Genomic DNA, 19,650 nt, shown 5'->3' with positions numbered 1-19,650 from the left:
ACATCCTCTTTTATTCCAAACCTGAGTTTTCAGAGCAACGAATTATGCCATAGAAGAGGGAGTGTTACAGTCTTGCCTCTCCCATGTCGATGGTCCAGTCTCTTTGGAGAGCCTTGCGTCTGACAGTTGGTCACATTCCCCTTTAAAAAGTTCACCCTGATTCAATTTTGAAAATCCATCATTTTAACATAAAGCAAATTTGAATTTTTATAAAAAAAAGAAAATTGGGCAGGGGGAAGCAGACAAGAGTCATCTTCAGAAATTATGTTTCAGCTTGGGGTACTAATGTTATGAAGAGTTAGCACAGATTTCTCTGTGAATGCGTCAGGTTTATGATATGTGAAATTCAATGCTTAACTACTAAACTGATGAATATTAACTTACTGATACTGATTACCTAATAGATATTAGAATGATTTATTTTCTAACTGTAGTACAGTATTTTTAATGTGTGTCTCTACAGGTCCCAGTACAGTGAATAACAACTGTGATTGAAATCACAATTTTAATACTACTAATAATGATGCAGATACATTTAATGGACTGTCAAATGGGGATGAGCCTCTTATTTCTGTGGGATGTTATTATCACATTAATGCCTACACCTGAAAAGTTTTAATGGTATGTTAATCCTGAAGATCTGTTTCACTAATATACACAGATCTAAAAATCCTAACTATAGTTCTAAATAATGGGCTTCATAAAATATAACTTCACTTTTATAAACTGAGATCATTCTGGGTTCACTAACGATAGACAACTAACAGACAATACAAAGAGTGTTGGAGTACTCCACTCCAGCACCTCACAAAATAAATCCTTTGCAATTTAATCTCAGGAAAGAGAGGAGGTTGTTGATAAGTTCAAAGGGGATGATTTTGACCTTACAAGAAATAGACCCATAATTTATTAAATAGATGGAAATTCTTTACTGCAAAATGTAGTTTGAATGAATGACTAGATCTAACCCATTTGCAGTCTTGCACCTCTGTGCCTCTATGGAATACAATTCTGGCACCACAAATGGCTGTGAAAGTGGAGTAGCCACAACTCAAATAGTGCTTTATCACTACATTTGCAATAATGTCAAGCAGGTTTTTACTAGGAAATAAGAAAATATGTGGATTATTAAGAATCATATGTTAACTTAAGCAGGCTTTTAAGTATTTAATTTCAAAATTATTTTTTACTTTTTGGACATTCCCTTTGTTTTCCAAAATGTTTTTCAGGTTTTTCAGCTTTGCGGGTTTGTTTTTGTTTTTTAATTTGTATTAAAAAGTAGCTCCTTTGTAAAAAAACTCTCCAAGATTTTCTGAAAAACAATGATTCAAATTGTCAATATACATCCTTATACTTGTGATGAGAATTTTAACCTTTTTTAAAAGTTTTCCATTGAAAAAGAAAAGAAAATACACAGAAATTATAAAAACATCTGAAAGTGGAAATAGAAAATGTACAATAATCTTTTGATTACAATGGACAAAATACTCAATATAGACGTTTCCAAAAAAAAATCCATTTAAAATAATTCCATAGCTAAAATGACTCACTGTGTTCTAATTCTCAGATACTTCTTGGAATTCTTGGGAAAGCTTGCCTTTGTGAGCTCTTGTCTTCTGCAAAAATGTGAACCACTCAGTCCTCATCAGGGACACCCTTGCTCCTGAGACAGAAATATATAAAGCAGGACAGTGTGATGTGCTGTCATATATAATGACTTTCAGGTATAAGTTTATCATACCATAATTTGTGGCATAAATTTTTAGAAGCAGTAGATAAGCATTTCTAATTTAACTGCATATGACTTGTGTGAATTATATTTTTATTTTGTGACAACGTAAAATTAAAGAATTTAAAGTTCATTTGGGGGTTTGTTGGCTTTATTCTGACTCTGTTAACAAATCTGTCACTACTTCAAAAGATGAAATATACAATCCTAAAATCATTTTGGTTGGAAAAGACCTCTGAGACCATTGAACCAAACAACCTAACACTGCCAAGACCATCACTGAACCACTTCTCAAAGTACAACATATATTTTAATATATTTATTTCCAGGGATGCTAACTTCACCATTTCCCTGGGCAGCCTGTTCTAATGTTTGAAAACCCTTTTATAGAAGAATTTTTTTCTAATATGAAATCCAAAGTTCCCCTGGCGCAACTTGAAACCATTTCCTCTTGTCCTGTTGCTGGATATGTGGGAGAAGAGACTAACTCACACCTGACTGCTATCTCCTTTCAAGTAGTTGTAGAGAGAAATAAGGTTCTGTCTAAGCAAGCCTCCTTTTCTCCAGGATGAACAACCTCAGGTCCCTCAGCTGATCCTCATAAGACATGTGCTCCAGACCCTCCTCCAGCTTCATTGTTCCTCTCTGGACAGGCTGTTATGATCCCACTTCTAAAATAATGTTAGGGTCTGATTATTAAAAGATGCCTCTGTCTGAATTAGGTGCAAAGGAGACCATATGCCAAAGTCAAAAGTAAGGATTTTATTTAAGTAAGGAGAGAGTGAGAGAGCAAGAGAGAGAGAGAAATAGGAAGAGATGAGGAGAAGAAAGAGAAAGATAGAAAAAGAGAGACAGATTATAGTCATTATCACATGGATTTCTGCATCACATCCACATCTGGCCCTTCTTCTGGTCTGCTCAGTCATGGGAGTTCCCAGAGTGTTCTTCTGGAGGTATCACTTTTTTACAGTCCAAGTCCTGGGTATCCAGAGGCATAAATGCTGTTTCCACAACTTGTGATGGTATGTGTACAAAGACTTAATCCCTTTCTTACAGTTAGCCATGGTGGGAATTTTTTTCTGAATGGGTTACCCAGTTCTGCCTCACCAGGCCTGTCATCTTCCTGTTGTTACCATCTGTGCTTTTCCCACTCTGCACAGTGTTATGATGTCCAGTGTGCTAATTCCAAACCTTTTACCTTGTTTAGGCCTGAAATAAGCATCTTCCTTTTTTCCATCTGTGCCTGTTGCATTGGCTTATTTTGCATGACCTTCCCTCTTCAAGACATTTTATTGCATTCTTTAGGTCTTGACACAGGCTCCAGTCCCTCAATATCTCTCTTGTAGTGAGAGGCCCAGAACTGAACACAGGATATGAGAGTGTGGCCTCACCTTGTGCTGAGGCACAGGGGGACAGTCACTGCCCTGGTCCTGATGGTCGCACTACTGCTTGTACAAGCCAGGATGTCATTGGCCTTTCATTCTGAATCATATGCAGGCCCTGTCAAACAGCAGCTCCAGGTACCTTTTCCACTGGGCAGCTTTCCAGACCCTCTTTCTCCAGGCCCACAGCATTGCATGGGTTTGTGACTGAAGAGGTGAACCCAACACTCAACTTTATTACACATCACACAGGTGGCCTCAGACCACTGATCCAGCCTGTTCAGATCCCTCTGCAGAACCTTCCTGCCCTCCAGCAGATCAACTCTCCTGCACAGTTTGGTGCTGTCTGCAAACTGTCTGAAGGAACACTCAGTCCCCTTGTGCAAATCATAGATAAAGATATTAGACAGGACTAACCCAATACTGATCCTGGGGAACACCACTATGTATTCTATAACAAGGAAAGATGCACCCTACCTAGCTTTATAGGTGCATCACTTACCTTGCTTTTTCTGTCTGAGGAAGTAAAAAGGTTCCTCTCCTTTCCTTTCAGCAGCTACCACCCAGCAATATGGGACCAGAGAGCTCAAACTGGAGGTCAGCTTATTTCAGGTTTTCCTACTTTTACATGCATATTTACTCAAGTAAATACTCAAGTCCAGATCTGTTCCTTCTTTTCCAAAGTACACTAGCAGAACTGACAGAAGAGCATCCCTTAAAAACCTGCAGCATGTAAGTCTGAGGGGGCTTTGGTTTGGTTTGGATTGGTTTTGCTTTTTTGGTTTTGTTTGTAAAGCATGAATCTTTGTGTGGCGTAGAGGTATTGTGCCAATACCTACCTCTACCTCTGTCAACATACCCATATTGTAATACACAGGGGTGAATATGTAAGTCTGCCATCTCATTTAATTCTCAACAAACCATCAAGTAGGAAGAGCATAAACTGGTTCAACTGTAGCAAAGGAAGTGTTGAAAACTATTAGCACAGATTTCTTTGTTTACCAAGTGAAAAGCACAGTGGAATGATTTTAAATGCCATTTTTATGTCTGAAAGGATAAAAATAAATTTAAGTTGTTTGGCTTTTTTGATCCTTATATTAATTAATTTTTTGACCATTGGGTTATTGCAGTGATTTGTTGCTTTTATATTGCACTGTGTTTTCATTCTAGGACTGCTGAGAAAATATCTCCTGTACACTTATAATGAACAGGCTCAAATTGCCCTGTAATGTGACACATCATTCTTTCCCCCTTTACCAACTGAAGGTGGGAACATTAATTCATTTAAGGTAGGCTGAGGAGAACTACTGGCAACTCAAATGCCTTTAGATCAAACCCTTCCCTGGCACTTCCCGACATCAAATATTACTGCAGCTGAGTAAAATAAAGAACTATTCTTGCACTTATTACATGGCTATCTAGAGGTATTGAGTTCAAGGCCCACTGTGCTACCCCTGTGAGATTTACTGACTAGGAAAGAAACACGTCTCCAGAAACAGTGACTGAAGCTAGATCAATTCAAGCTGGAAATGAGACATTTATTTTTAATCAAAAGCTATCAGAGAAGACAGACTCCGTGTCTTATAGTCTTCCAAGAAAGCTCGGACCTTTTTTTGTCAGAGGTTACTATTTATTGATATGACATTTATTGACATTGATTCAAATGTCGATTATTAGGCTAAAATCAAGATTAATTAATGAATTTTTTTGCATACAAAATTATCAGATATGCTGAACTGTTTGAGCCTCTGGACTTAAAATTTCTGAATGGGAATTTCACTGTGTAGATAGTGGGTGACAGGGTGAGATTATCATTCCTATTTTACAGACAGGGAAAATAAACTAAGCAGGCAATGCATTACACATTTATATTTTAGTCCAAGAAACGAATTTTTTTCTTTTTTATAACATTATTTCAGTTTACCTTTTTAAAATACATCTATGGAGAGAGTACTTGGGTGTACAGAAGTCTCCTGCCGGCACCCTTGTACTTTTTTATCTCTCTGGTATTTGAGCATGACACCTTACATGTAATGTATGAGAAAGGATGTTGAATGACCACATCTGTGATTTAACCCTTGTTCTTTTTCTTCACAGATATTTTGAGATGGGTGCTTACTGTCACATCATTACTGTCTGACTTCTCCTTCCCATAGTGATAGAATCTCTTTTGTTTATGGATTCCACCTGCACTGTAGTCAACAGACTCTGTGTGCTCATTCCTTTTTTAGACGAATTAGTGTCAACATTCCTCCTGAAAAAGAAGCCTAATATTCATGTATAATTGTTCCTGCTGTGTTGAAGATATGTATGCAACATTTTTTGGAAGGTTCAGCTTAGGAGTTTAACAACCACATGTGTGAATTCTGGCCTAATCCCCACAGTCCCTGCCAATACAGCAACTACAAGTCAGCATTTGCAGGCGTACAGCTGTCCAGCAGATAAGATAACACCCTCTGGGTAGCTATTGCCACTAGGGATATTGCAAGTTAAATCAGCATTCCCTCATAGGCCAGGAGGCTGAAGTCAGACTCATGCATTCATTTTTCTTCCCCTGTATATTTTAAATCCATACAAAGACCCAAGGCAGTCCTATTGTTCTTGTTACCACACTCTCTGCTGCTTCTCTGAATCATTTAGTATTTGGCCACCCCTGCTCCCTGCAGGTGTAAAACTGATCTACATTGACCCTAATTGGATTAGAAATTCTGCCAGGATCACAATATAATATCACCTACCTATTTGCTTACTCCATGTTATTATACTAGATTGTAGCACAGAGAGAAAAACTAATCAAGTGTAAGAATTTTCTTTTCAGGTAACGTAAAAAAGAAGCAAAAAAAAAAAAAAAAAGAGTAGCAATGCTAAATCTAATTTAAGAAAAAGTCCCAGATGGATCCTGATTGACCCAATTAACTGAGGACCTAATTTGGGAGCCTGATTGCTGCAGGCACTGGCTGTTGTCAGAGGACAAAGACAAGCCTCTATGATGGGTTGAGATGGTCTTAAATCTGAATTGTTTTCTCCACCTCTGTGGAGGTGCCTTTCTCTCTCCTTAGATGTTGAGTGTGCTTGCATTTCCAATGAAAGAGCCTCTGTTAGGCACAGAAACGTAGGTGAGATTAATCAGGGCTTAAACATAGGTGAAAAATTGAGTAGAAGTAATTGTGTAAAGAGCATGAACAGCAGTAGGACTGGATTCTGTTTCGTGTGTAGCTGATCCTGAAGTTTTTGTTGATGCCTATTGGAGACAAGGATTCCATTAACATCTTCATGGATGTAACTATCCATGCAACTGACCTTCAGGTATTTCAGCGAAACTGAGCCTTCAGTTAGACAGAGATTTTTGAACAATTTGGCTTCTCTTTTTTTTTATTGTCAGAAAATATGAGAGAATGAGATGTTAAATGTTAATGACTCAAGTAATCAGCCATTTGCAAAAACAGCAGGGTAATTTGCTGAGGTCAGATTTGCACCTCCTGTGACTGAAAGGGATAAGGAGAATTTTTGGTTGTGTGGCGATGAAACCACTGATCTGCATAAGAACAGCCCAGGTGCAGAAGGGGTGCTCTCTTATCACTGTAAAATGACCATGATAAATTGACCTTTACTCTGCAATAAGCTGGGTTTTGCGCCAGACAAGGGAAAAGGACTATAATAAGTACACCCTGTAAGGTGAGGTAATGCTTTTCATTATGCTGATACCCTCCCAAAAAGAATCAGGTGCAAAATTCCTCCCTGAAGGAAGCATTGGGAAGAACACCTGAAGGTGTTTATCCCTTCTTATGGGGCATAACTGGTTCCACTACACTGGCATAAGAGGCAGCTCTCATGTCTTAACTCATAAACTACCAAAGACCCCCCCAAGTGTCCCCAGATTCACTTCTGGGGCCTTCCACCGGAGGACTGTGGATGATCCACAGTGCTACATCAGTGTAAAACTCCACAGCTATGGTAGGTACCTGGGCATTCCCACCTGAACCTGAGCCTGTGTCACCCATCCAATTTTGTATTTTGTGGTCTTCCTCCATCCCCAATAGCATCACCTACACCAACAGACATTGAAATTGCAACAATCAAGCCTTGTCACTCTATCCACAGATGGTGATATCTTTCCACTATGTGCTCTTATCCTTTCTTTTTTCTTCTTTCTTTTCCTTATATTCTTAATATTTTATACTTTTATATTGTTATATTTCTATAGATAATAATTAAAATGGCTAAATAGCTCCTTTCAGTTGCAACTAAATTGTTCTAAAATAAACCTGCCATACTTATATAGATAATATAGATATAGATATTAAAACACCAGTCATTCAGTGTAGTTTCACTTTAATCTGCTTTAGATCCACTTTAATGGATCTATTAAAAAGAACCTGAGTTACCCCATTTCAGGGGCAGGTCATAACAGAGAATGTGCATCCGTGTACATCCATTAGAACTGAAAATGCTGGGCTAAAGGTTTTTTTTTGTTATGTGGGTCAGTTCTCTGGTTACCCTCACTGGGAGAACACAGACAGGATTAGGTCTCAAATTTTCTCTCTTAAGTAGGTTTTCAGGCCTCAGAATTTGTGTATGAGACAGATACTTCTGCATAAATGTTTGCTTTGGTGTAGCAAATCAGACAGGATTTGAATCAGAGGCCGCATCACACACCAGAAACTCAGGTGGTAACAGTGGCTAACCCATGCAGAGGCAATCTTCCACAGAGTATTAATCAAGGCACAGATTGATAAAGAGGGTTGTACTTCACTTTACACCCCCACAACCCCCCCCCCCCCCCAGTTTGGGGTCAAATAGGAATCCTTTTAAATAGACAAGACATCAGATCAAAAAAAAGAGAGTAAAGTTTCTAGGTGAGTGGGAAGACTGAAGTTACTTGAAGGGCAGATATCTGTCACATAATATTGATTTTCCACAGGTTGCTCTACTAACCTGGCTTCCATATGCTGTGCTCTCACCTTATATTCATAAATGGAGTAATTTTGTTAAGGTGGCTTATGATCCAAAGATGTGCCGCTTATGCTCCTGCCTGTAAAAACTGCCTTCACTTAATTACAGACTTATGTTACTTAAGCACTGTAATTTTAAGGTTGTTTGAACACTTTGAGGACTGTTTTTACTTAACTGAAAATTACTTTGCATCTCTAAAAGTTGAAATGGGATAAATGACATCTTAAAATAGCTGGAAATTGTTTCATTGGAAAGAGTATTTTCCTGATCCATCAATTACCTAGTCAGAAGTTGGAGAAGTGACTTATTGTCACTTCTACCATGCTGACAGCTGTTTTATGGGCTAACGACATACTGGGGGGAAAAAGCCTTATTTTTAACTCAGTGCTGGGAGAAGATCCAAGATACCTTTATCTCACATTCCCTGCATGTGGAAGAAAACCCAGAACCATGGGGTAGATCAGAAGAAGTAGGATACCTTTGAAAGCCTCCACATAGGTATTCCCTCAGGTTATTCTGGGAGCCTTTCGTAACTTTAGGGAGAAGCTCATCACTGTGCTAGGTGTAAGATGATTCTGGCTCTCTGCTCACTGAATGGCAGCTGCTTAGAAGCAGCCACATCAATACATGTGATATCAGGAATGTGTCTGCATAGGTGCTGTAATCACTCAAATCTTCATAGTAGATTCCTCTGACCTCTCACACTGCAGTTTTCTTTTTTGAGATTTGTATTTTTTGGTAAAGGGAGGAATTTTTTTTTTGAGAGAGCATCTTGGCTGCCATTACCTATAGACATCATTTGCTTTCATTCCATTGCAAGGAAACAAATCTTTTTCTACAGTTTGCAGGTGGTTTGTCAAGTTTATTTATCTATCAGCTAAGAGCAGCTTCAAGAACACATTTAAGAGAAGAAGAATATTATGAGATTATGTGATCAGATACAGCCCAATGATATTCATTTAGCAAATGAGGTAAAAAAAAAAAGAACCCAAACAACTGCAACCAAACCAAACTCATAAAAAGCCAAAACATCTCTAACCTACAGCATTTCAGCACTCCATGGTTTCCAGAGTTGAAATATTTGACTTCATAACTTGAAAGTTCTTTTACTGTTTACTGCGTGTGTGGTAGGAGGAATGCTACATAAATATAGATTATTCTATAAACACACTGAATACAGTAAAACAAATGCAAGATTATGCAAAACTATCTTTAACAGAATGCTTTTGCAGTTCACGCAAAACATAAAACCCTATATTTGGACACAAAGCATCTTCTGCTGCAAGTTACACTGTAATTTAGGAAGAACATAATTTTGTGATTTAGAATTCGGAAATCTATTATAGCCTCAAGTACTGAATCTCAAAAATAAATATTCAGCAATGAAATGCAAGTGATTTAACACCATTGATCATGTGGTACAAAATGCAATCAGTTGGCTTTTAATAGGCAAAAATATAATTAAAGGAAATTATATACAATCTTTCTGTTTAGTATATTTATACATGCACACACACAATAGGCAGACTGATAACTCCTAAACTTACAGCTATCTCTAGAAAATTATAGCACAAATAACTTCTTATTTGTCACACAATGAGAAAACTTTGTGCTTATAAAGTGATTTCATCCAAAACATTTCTAAACTATGCCAGGCAGTGCCTCTATTTTGGATCCTTTAGATGTCAAGGATTTTATAAGGCACAGAAAGGCTCGAGGTAAGAAGCAAGCAAATGAACACCCCAAAGTAATGTCAGAAGCTGTGACAGAGCCAAAGAGAAACAAATCAGTGAAGACATCATCAAGGCACAGGGAGCATCAAACATCTGTCTAGTCACATCCATCCACTGAAATTCAGAAAACCTATCCCAACACACAAGAGTCTAACTCACTTTTAATGCCTCTAAAGACAAAGACTCAACAAACTCCCTAGAAATTCTTCCTTGTGCTATCAATTAATTAATTATGCAACCTATTAATTATTCTAGCACAAGTAGTAGTATAATTCTGGTAGTCATATTCTAATTGGTTTTACATTGTTGTTAATTATATTGGTTAATTTTACTGGAAAATTCTCCCAATCTGATGTTCTACATCAGGCAGTAGCAGAGTTCAGCTTTTCAAACTGTTTTGCACCCTCCATGTGACAATTTCCGCTGGGCTGTGTTTCTCTGGAATTTGTGTATGACAGTGCCAAATGGGACTGTGTGAAAATGCTTACTAATGTCAAGATATATCAAATCTTTAGTTTCTCCCTTGTCCACTAGGCAATTACCCTGCCACAAGAAGAACTTGGATTGATTTGAAATGACTTCTCTTTTTTTTCCTTGACAAATGCATGTCAGCTATTCCCTATCACCTTGTCCACAGGGTGCATCCAAACTAATTAACAAGTTGTTCCAGAATATTTCTGGTATCGAGGCTAAGCTGATGCACCTAGGTTCTACCACCTACCTGATTTTTAAAAATAGGTACGATGTCTGTCCTTCCTCATTCCTTAGGGCATTCACCTCTTTTTCATGTGTTTTTTAATCACTAATGTCTCCTAGATTTTGTCTGCTTCTTTGAGTATATAATATGAATTAATCTAACTTATTTTAATATTAACTGGTTTAAGTCTATGCCTATAATTAGCATTTCTAAACCTTGTAAATTTTGGTATAACTTTAACAGACAGAGGACATAGTATCTTTCATAAACTATTGAATACTCTGAACATTGTATTTAAATGGCATTCAGTTTTATAATTGTTAAAGGAAGTTGAATTTGGAGGACTCCTTTCTTGTCTGTTTGCTCCTGCTCCCACTGTGTGTGTGTGCCAGCACAAGGCTAAGTACATATTGTACAGATGCAGACACACAGTGCACAAGTACACATGCATCCAGCCACACCAATTAACAGAGAGAGCAGTGCCTTTACTGGAAGCCACATATGCACCAGCAGCCATCTCATCACTGTGGACAGTGCTCAGGGCTGACCTTGAAGCTCCTCTTCAGGTGATATGGGTTGGAGCTTGCTAGCAAACCGTCACTTTCACAACTCATGGACATATCTGAAGGTCCCTAGCTCTGTGGGCATGTCCAGGAAAAATGTCTAGACACACATGCATGCCCAAAGGCATCTGTGACGCTCTGGAAAGTCCATGCTGGAGCAGATTTTCTGGCAGGATTTGTGACGCCACTGGGGACAAATGCTGGAGCTGTTTGTCAAGAACTGCAGCCCCTGGGAAGGTCTCACTCACACTGGAGAGTTTCATAGAGGACTGTCTTTTGTGGGAGTGATCAGAAATAAATAAAAAAACCTATATTTGGAAGATATGATAAAAGATAACCTGTTTTTTTATTAAATCTACATATCTACTTAATTTTCTTTATTTACAATTTCTTCTGAAGTTGTCAGAGCTCATTGGTTAGCTACTGCCTTTAAGAGTTTCAAAACACCTTGGTGAACTTGATGTAGGCTACCATTTTATTTCTTTTCTATTTATTTTACACTGAGTCATATTGCTTCAAGAGATATCAGATCTCCATTTTGAATAACTTTGCCAATAGAAATGCAAAATTTTCGAGCACATTAAATGAATAGAATAAATAGAGAAAGCAGCATGTCAGAGCCTATCTGTGAGAAATATGATTCATCATCAGGATATGGTTTATCAGACTAAAGGCACACTAATGATCAGCTCTTAAAAGTGTAACTTTAGCAATCGCAGTCAACTAAACAGACTTGATGCATTTCTTCAGCATCCTGTCCCTTGAGATATGTCAAAATTAATTCCATTATATTAGTTCTATTTGCAGCATATCTTTTTGGTAGTAAAGGCACTTTATGAAGAAATTTTAGGGCATGTGAAGCCCTGCATAGAAGGGACGATCAGTATAAGAGAGTTTAGCACAGCTTTCCACTTACAGACAGACTGAGTCCGCAGTGGAGATGCAGCCCACACTGAACAGAGTTAATGAGGTGCCAGAGAAAGCTATAATCCCTTCCTAGGCTATAATCTTCTTTATCATCTCAATAGATATCTTTGACTCACCATCTCTGGAATTATCTAGGGAAATGGATTCGTTTGGACTTGGCAGAGTTAGGTTAATGGTTGGACTCCATGTACTTAAGGATCTTTGCAAACAAATTTTTTCTGTGATTCTATTCTTCAACTCAGTAAATCCTTTTGAAGCATAGTAGTTTTCTTTTAGATGAAAAATATTTTTCTTCTGTCAAAAACCTATAGTCAATGAGGGTTCACTACAAAGAAAGCATTAAGAGATTTGTGATTTCTGGTGTCTAAACTGCTTTGATTCACTATATACTAAACTCATGAGTGGGCCTGAAATAAAAGACTTATAAATACAGGAATATTAGGAAGTTCTCATGTGTCGCAGACATCTTTTCAGTAAAATCCTTTCATTAGGATTTTTCCTGCTGAGAAGCTACAGCAACAAAATGTAAACAATGGTTATCTGCTGCTGTAGAATGCATCAGGTGGATTTTTGATTGGCCCATCTTGGATGTTTATAATTAATGGCCAATCAAGGCTGAGCTATCTCGGACAGAGTCTGAGACAGCTCCTTTTGTTATCATTCATTCCATTCTATTCTTAGCTAGCCTTCTGAGAGGAAAGCTTTCCTTCTATTCTTTAGTATAGTCATAATGTAACATATATAATAAAATAATAAATCAAGACTTCTGAACATGGAGTCAACATTCTCATCTCTTCCCTCACCTGAAGACCCCTGTGGCCACTGTCACACTCATGTCATGTATAGTTATTCTTTATAAAATTACATTGATTATTTTTAGATATCCATAGTGAGTTACTCACCTTTTCTATCCAACAGAAGTCTGTGTTTAGAGTCAGTACGAAACCTCTGCAGTCCTCTATGGTTGAAAATCCCTTGGGGATCTTAGGGCAGGATACAGCTTACCCAACATTAAACATTCAGACATCAGGAATCACACCTAAGAGATTTGTGCAGGCTTTCTCAATTGCCAAGTATGTCCTAAGGACATCTCATCCTGGGTATCTCAGACAGAATCTTAGCAGTTGATAAATTACTTTCTAGAGGTGTCTCTCAGACCATGCAGGCATGGGCTACAGATGGAGTCTTGTCAACTAGCCCAGAAAAGTAGCTTAACTTTCATAAGGTTACATTTAAGGAAAATCAATCCAGTCTTTGTTACTGGCAGTCCAGTATTTTTTTATTTGCTGAATTACTTAATTAATTTTTTTATGTACTGGATTGCTTAATTCATAAATTTTTTATTTACTGGATTACTTCATTGTGAAGTTTTAGGGAGCAGTGAGGTTAATTTTAAAAAAAGAGAAAAAACTAGTCAAGCAAATTATTTTATTTAACCTTTTAATGGGAATGGTATCCATTTCAGATTTTGGGGATCTAATAACTACTTTTCAAATCTGACAAAATATAAATCCTTAAGATATGGAATCTCTTTTACTCCAGTTTATGCTGTTTTCCAAGTTTGGGTGCATCATGTTATTAATATTAGTGGTGCTTCTGAGAGTGTAAATGAGAGCATAACTAATCATAATTTTATCAGTATCAGAGGCATCCAAAATAATTTTTCTCTTTTATCCTTATGCTGTCAGCTTTGACACCTATTTCCTTATCCTCACTCCTTCCTGCTCTTCAGGTGTCATTCTCATTTGAAGAACTTATAATTTTTCTATCACATCATAAAAAGGAGAAACAAGGAAGGTCGTTGAAGGAAAAGAAGTTCACTGCATTCTATTAAGATTTAATTGGTTGTAATAACTGTGATCTCATACTCTTCCCTATTACCTTCCTGATGCCAAATTTGCTTCAACCTGGCACTCTACTTATATCACATCATCAGCATTGGCATTTATTGAAGAAGCACCTATCAGTCAAAAGTTGCATTCCTCTGTCTGTGTGGGCTTGTTTAAAGTGAGAAAGGCCTCGCCAATATTAATTTAATTTTCATCTCTTTCTCAGCAATCATGAGTTGATTTGAACACATAGAAATTGAAACGATAATTAATAGATTGAAACACTTATTAAAAAGCTTTGTTGTTTCACATCCTTGTATATATTTGGTATAAGCATAATTTCCATGTGTCTATTACCTAGAAAAAAAATGCAGAATGAATTTCACAAGAATTGTATGAATTCACCTGATTAAAAAAAAATAAAATATCACTAGATTATAAATCCATCTAATTTGATAACTCACTGTGGGCTTAAGTTTGGAAATGCCTCCCAACTATCATTTTTATACTTTGAAGAGTATGTTCTCTGTTACCATAGTCATTTTTCCACACAACTTTCCATTCTGCATCACCTGACTTTGCAAATAATGAACCAAATAATCTTAGACTGTAAATGAGAGCAGCTCCACTGAAGTAGAAACCTCATTTATAATCTTTAATAAGCATTTAAAGAGAGTTTATGGACTTACAAGGCTGAAGTGTAGTCTTAGAGTTGACAAGGTGACTTTAAAAATCTGCTAGTTTTCTGTTTCAAGATGGTGCAATGCATGATTTTGATGTCATTAAATGATGGTGAAAGGGGATATTATGTATGGACGGTGGACACATCCAGCCATTGATGGGTACTGGGACATGACTCAGAACTAAACATTACAAATTGTTGAATATTTATTACCAAATGGTCCTTTGGAAATCCTCGTGGGGCTGTCTCACAGCAGTGGTCGCTCTCATCAAAATGAATTATTAATTATTCACCTGCTAGAAAACCTGCATGACTGATAGCCTTGTGAAGCTTTTCTTTGGGAAAAAAACCAGCCACAAATTACAGCCACAAGAAAAAATACAGGAGATCCTAATCAAGGGGAAAAAAACCCAAAAACTGTATTGATTGAGTATCTTGCATAATAGTGTACAATAAAGTGTTGAACTAGATGTTTATTTGTTACTGCAGATGCTCAGAGGATGTTTACTCCTAAAAACCAGCTCCTCACCTCACCTGAATCATGGTAAACCTGAGAAGTTACAGGTCTAATTCATGTTTTTGTCATGTTCCAGTTCATAAGCTAGATTTCTGCCTATGTCACCAGCAGGGCTGGTTTGTATTTGCTTTCTCAGAGAATACTCAGTGTAATTTGATTCCAGAAAAAACAAACCTAGGAACATCCTATCCCTTACTTGGTCAACTTTTATTTAGAGACACATGGAAAACATGTGTGCTATGTGAGTTAGCTGTTCTGATGCTGGAATACATGCATCCTGTGGATGTGTGTTCCTTAATGGCCACACAGAGGTAAAGTCTAGGGAAAGGAAGTGCTTTTTGTTTTTTTGGGTTTTTTTTTTTTTGTTTTTTCCTTAAGCTCCAATCATTCCACTTTACATGGGATCGATGCACATTCATTTGGCACAGAAGACAGAATGAGTGTGATTATAAAATTTGATGGATTCATCTGGGAGGCAAAAATGACCAGGTGCTCCATTTTGTGAATACTTTAATATTCAGTATTGATTAGATTAATGAAGGGCCTCCAGGTCTCTGTTTTCCTTCCCATAGGCTTTAAATGCAAGGCTGTAGAGTGAGGTTCAAGCTTCCAGTTTATAAGTGAAAAAAAAGAAAGCACATTAACCCACATGGAATGAGATGACATCTGCTTCATCCTTCTAAAATCGAAAGTCTCATGATTGACACATGCTGGTCTTCCAACTACTTCCAGCTAATTATTCATATACTGAATGAAATTAAGAACTTTTATGTTGTTTACCTACTCTAAGGAATAAATATTATTTAAGTACATGAGAGAGCCCATAAATAAGTGTGAATCCCAACTGAAAACAAAGTCCTGCTTCCAGATGAAGATGTAGCACTTGTATTTGTATGTGAGATTAGGGACATGCTGCTGTTCTCATTGTGAACCAGTTGACTGATGATGAACCAGTTGGCTTCCCCAGTATTCAGATGATTAATTCACATTATGAGCTCTCTCTGAGCTACAGAGGTAACAAAAACACCTCAAGCTATGCTGTCTCTAGACACTTAGTTTTAAAATTAAGGACAGCAATAATCAGAACTGGCCTTTTGTTGATCCACTCCAATTTGAATTTTGTGAAAAGGGGAAAGGGAACAGTATTCTATATTTTATTACAAGATATTTTTTTTATCTTCTTTTTAAATATTACAGAATTTAATTTATAGAAAATCCCCTGAAGGCTGCTTTCTTATCATCCATATGTTTATAAGGTGCTTTGAGCCGAGGCCTCAAGGAAAAGAGTGACAAAGAAAATCTACCTGACATGAATGGTATGGAAAGCTCTAAGCATATTGTAACCCAGAGCTGTTCTTTCCTGGACAAGACAGAAAAATTTATTCCACTAAAATAAATTTTTCAAATATAAATTTCATCTTTAAAAGCTAGCAAATAGAAAACTGAATGGAAAAGGATAACATCCTTAAAAGTTTTGTTTATACACAAGGAAACAATAACATTCAGCTTGAGCCCTGAAATAATTCACTGCAGCGGTACAAAACAACCACAAGGTGGAGAGAGACAGAGAAGAATTACAAAGATGAGTCCTGATATAAAAGCAAATTTAAAATAATACAGCATTCCCACTGGATTTTTCTTCTGAAGGAGAAGGTATTGGCTTAGTCAACAATTGTTACATGATGGTTATTGATTTGAATGGATGATTTTGTCTTAAGGCCAACCTCTGTCAAAAACAAATGCATGGTCTGCTTAAAGAAACTGCTCCGAGCCTGCAATGGCAGCTAGAAATATGCTAACAGGCAGATTTAGCTAAAGCAATGATTAATGGAGACTGCAAAGACCTTGTAAGAAAATAACTTTTAGTTTTAGAAATACAACAGTTCTTCAAAGAACACACCAAGAGCCTGTCCTTTACCCTTCACTGTATTTATTTTCTCTTTCTCATATTTTTCAGCACAGAAAATATGTCATAGGTCTTTTATTATTAGAGAGAGACCAAAAGGTACAAGTTGTATAGCTGACTCAGGACAATCTAGATCTTCCTTCATTCTGGGAGTCTCAAATTCTGTACGAAAAATAATCATCACTAAAATGCCAAGATGTTTAATGCAAGTACACCAAAGGTTTTTCTGTATTCAGTTCTAACGAAGAAATAAAAGTGCCTAGGGAGTTGTTTCAAATCCTCCAAAGAGTATGCTTACTTGTCATATACTTGTATATAATTTTCCAGATTTCTGTTATGACAATTAATTTGGGATGTTGGATATGTAAAGTTATGTGCATTTATTGCTTTGCAGCATACTGTGTATTCAGATGGTTACCAAAATGAATGTATTATTTAGGCCATGAACAAGCATAAATGGTCCAAGAAAAAGAAGAATCATATAACCTCTATTTTAACAAAATTAGTTAGTAAATTCATGATCTACACGCATTTTAATTTCTAACACATATAGGCTTTCATCTTCCAGAGACAATTGCTATCTCTTTAAAAAAAAAAAAAGTATTTTCTGATTTTGGTTCCTGTGAGAATAAAGATCAGGTATGATCATGCTGTTTCAGTATGTACTGGTGTTAAGTCTTTAGGTTCTCAGCAATTCTCAAACTCATTGTCAATTTCAGATACATCAATATTCAAATGTGTTGGTACCTACAAATCGCATGAAAATGGGTATCTAAATATACAAGTTTTCATGGAAAAAAATGTCTGGCATGAGCACTTGCCATGCAAGACATTGGAGAATCAATATGGTACAGCTCTATTACAAATGACCTATCTTTTGAGAAAAATTCAGGTTGACCTCACACTTTATTAAAAGAGACAATCTATTCCTCAGTCCAGGTTCTACTGTCATGTGCAATCTTTACAGTCAAAAAAAAAAAAAAAAGAAAAAAAAGAAAAAAAGAAAACGACTCCCACCTCTCAGAACTCCTGAAATTTTTTAAAGCCATTGCTTCCCTCCATGCCCCACCATTTCCTGATGCCTAAGAACATGTGGATTACAGTGGAATCCTTAATTTTAGTCATTTATAAATTGAGTCAGACAGAAGATAGAGTTTCATAGGATGCAAGGCTTCCTTAGTTGATGACAGAACCTTTTTTTTAGTGCATGAGTTTGGTTTTCAGTGCATATCACTTTGTCAGGCTATTTCAGCTACCACATTGGAAGAATGGTAAACTATGGTAAAACTGTCATAGATTTTGCTAAAAGCAGTAAAAGCAGATAGAATCAGCAAAATGCAACAAGCCACAAGCAAAATGCAACAAGCAAAATGCAACAAGCAACTCACAGATCAGAAGGGAGGATATTTCAAAGAATATTTTAATATTGAAAAAAAGGAATATACAGAACATCCTAAATATCATCAAAACTTATCTTCACATGATCTGTAGAAAGACAGCCATGCCTGTATCCTGCACTGACTTTGTTATCGTTCCTATTAAGAAGCTCTATTTTCAGCCATTGTTGCAATAATAATTTCTTCCAATGTTTTTCATGCACCTAAAACTCAGAAGAATGGTCTTTCAGTTAGATCCTTGGAAGGACTTAGATCTTAGATTATGTTTTTCCTAATAAGAAATTAACTTTCAATTACTTGCCTACTTAAAAAATAAGATCTTAAATGTTATTTTTATCTGGCAGCAATCTTAATTTTTTTTAAAAAAATTATTAATGAATGCAGTTATTCTGAGACTAGGACTGAGACTAGGATATTTTTTGCATTTTTCTGGACAGTATAAATTATTTGGGGGGTGCTTTCTATGTTTCATTGAATCGTGTCTTTTAGAAATACAAAAAGGTTCTATCACCTTTTCAGCTGACCCTATGACAAGTGAATTGTCAGTGAATATTTCTCACTCCCATTCAGATTACTTTATACATCTCAAGTTTACAAGTTAGTCTTTGATACCTAATACAGTGTTCATTATTTCTGATTTCCGGTCCATTTAATGTTCTTGGAATGTCTTCTGTCTAATCAGATGGTTCTTGGTATCTGTTTCTACCCAAAAGATTTATACAATCATTCCTTTAAAAACACAGTAATATTTGAGCAAGGGGGGAATACGAAAAGTTCTAGGACAGATATTCTCATATGTTTCAGTCCCTCTATCCTTTCTTTTCTCTGCTGATTTCCAGGACCTTCTCATCACTACTCTGACCTCTTTCCTCCCCTCTCCCACGTGTGCAAAGAACTGTCAGGAAAATTGCCTGTGACCTAAACTTTTAAGAGCTTACCTTGTCCCAGAAAGTGAGCCTGGTCTCCTTCAGGGAGAGAAAATGCTGTTGTTACAGATGTTTCCCTACATCCATCTGAATTAGCTCTATACACCTTTTTACAGGGTAGAACTCAAGGGAGAAGACAAGAAGCAAATTCCTCCCAAACATGAGGGCAAGCACAAACCAGATGGATAAACAGACTTTCAAGTTGTCAAAAAATATTCTGCTCTTCACATTATTGTCAGAGAAAAAAGACAAAAGGAAGTAGACAGGCAAGAAAGAGAGAGAAAGAAAAAGATAAAGGACTGATAATATTTTTCTTTTCTTCCTTTTCTGTTACAAAGTATCTGTACTGGGCCCAACACCAAACTAAGTACTGATAGAACAAAATTTGCTAAGAAAAAGAGAGAGCTAG

The 19,650-nt window shown here is 36.8% G+C and overlaps 1 long non-coding RNA gene across 3 annotated transcripts in view; it reads right to left on the bottom strand.

Annotated features, from left to right (window-relative positions):
• The window catches only part of LOC139593357 (uncharacterized), an 84,335-nt gene that overhangs the window by 16,123 nt on the left and 48,562 nt on the right, over positions 1 to 19,650 (bottom strand). For 2 of the 3 annotated variants that reach the window (XR_011680264.1, XR_011680265.1), the window contains exon 3: positions 1,551 to 1,663. The exons of the other annotated variant lie outside the window; for it this stretch is intronic. This is a non-coding gene — a long non-coding RNA (uncharacterized lncRNA). The remainder of the gene's footprint in view (positions 1 to 1,550; positions 1,664 to 19,650) is intronic. 3 annotated transcript variants of the gene reach the window in all.

Source organism: Agelaius tricolor, unplaced genomic scaffold (genome assembly GCF_023055355.1).
Source record: "Agelaius tricolor isolate 1412-34295 unplaced genomic scaffold, bAgeTri1.0.p SCAF_9, whole genome shotgun sequence".
Taxonomy (NCBI): domain Eukaryota; kingdom Metazoa; phylum Chordata; class Aves; order Passeriformes; family Icteridae; genus Agelaius; species Agelaius tricolor.
This window is presented reverse-complemented; position numbering and strand designations above follow the sequence as displayed.